General features: G+C 36.6%; 1 pseudogene; it reads left to right on the top strand.

The window, feature by feature from the left end:
- The first annotated feature begins 304 nt into the window (after nucleotides 1–304).
- LOC149144687 (uncharacterized) lies at nucleotides 305–1,054 on the top strand (annotated as a pseudogene).
- The last annotated feature ends 314 nt before the right edge of the window (nucleotides 1,055–1,368 follow it).

Below are 1,368 nucleotides of genomic sequence, written 5' to 3'. Positions count from 1 at the left end.
ATTTTTTGTTTTCCTTCAAATTTCAACTCCCCTAAAGATTTCAAAAGTTTTTGTAGAAGTATGTTATGGCTTTTTGAGTGTGCATATGCATTGCATCTATCGTACCTATCTGATAAACTTAAAAAGTAATGGAATTTTGATAAATTCATTAATGTAACACATGATAATGAAGAAAGTGGATGGAGGAAAGGACTGAAATTGAAATGGATTGATGAGTGAAGCCAAGTCGAAGTGAGGCCATTGGGATTCGACCCCCTGCCATTATTGTTCTCACATCTATTAATATCCATTCATTCATTTAGCCATGCTACCAACAGTCTCTAGGGTCCGATCGCCCTCGACATTTCGACACAATCCCCTCTTTCCTCAGTACCTTCGCAGAATCATCAAGTGGCAACAGATGGATATTGAATACACCTTTTGGAAAATGCTTAACTATTGCAAATCCCCCAAAGTGGTTTATCAACATACCAAGTACCACAAGCAAACAAATAATTAGTGAGCACGGGATGATCCCACATTTGTAGTAATTTGTAGTTTTCTTTTGGCAGTAGCGACATTAGCTTATTGTGTTGCCTATGATATCAGTGTGGTGCATGCTATATTCACAGTGCTTTCAGTGGTACTTGTGCATTTTTTGTTGATTGGAATATTTTTGGCAACATGCTGTTGGTTTTTGACAAAAAACTACCTTCGAGAAGAGACATCTTCAAATAGTCATGTTGTGGAGAAACGTGTGGAATGGCTTTATGAATTTGGTGTACATTGCAACTCATTTTTCCTGTTGTTTGTTGCACTCTATGTAATTCAATTTTTTGTCTCACCTCTATTAGTTGCACAAGGATTCGTTCTTGTTTGACTATCAAATTTTCTCTTTGTGGTAGCCTTCTCTTACTACCATTACCTGAACTTTCTAGGTTATGATGTGTTACCCTTCTTGGAAAAGACAACATTTTTCCTCTACCCTATTGGCTTTATTATTACTCTCTTTACATTCTTGGTACTTTCTCGCTTCAACCCTACACGATATGTTCTGAGTTTCTACTATGGTTAGAATCATTCAAAGGGAACCATTTTTATAAATCACCACTCCTTGGGATGGAATTGTAGTTGATATGGGAATGACCAATGGGTGGTATGGAAATTTAGCCACATGTAGCTCTTTGTAATGGTTCTAATTTACATCTCAATCACCTGCAGTAGCTGGCAGAATTTTGTATAAACTAAATGGACGCTTAGTAGTCTTCTGAGTTTGGTTTTTCATTTTGTTGGAGTCCATTCTTGTAAATTAATAGATTATTTTTTCCATCTTCCGTGGCAAGCTCTCTTTCTATGACCTGCCAATTCTTCATTTCTCATTATCTACTT

This window comes from Pinus tabuliformis, chromosome X (assembly GCF_031772625.1).
Source record: "Pinus tabuliformis cultivar Carrire ecotype Pingquan chromosome X, CPIR1, whole genome shotgun sequence".
NCBI lineage: Eukaryota > Viridiplantae > Streptophyta > Pinopsida > Pinales > Pinaceae > Pinus > Pinus tabuliformis.
The sequence above is the reverse complement of the archived record's forward strand: the minus strand, read 5'-3'. Positions and strand labels throughout refer to the sequence as shown.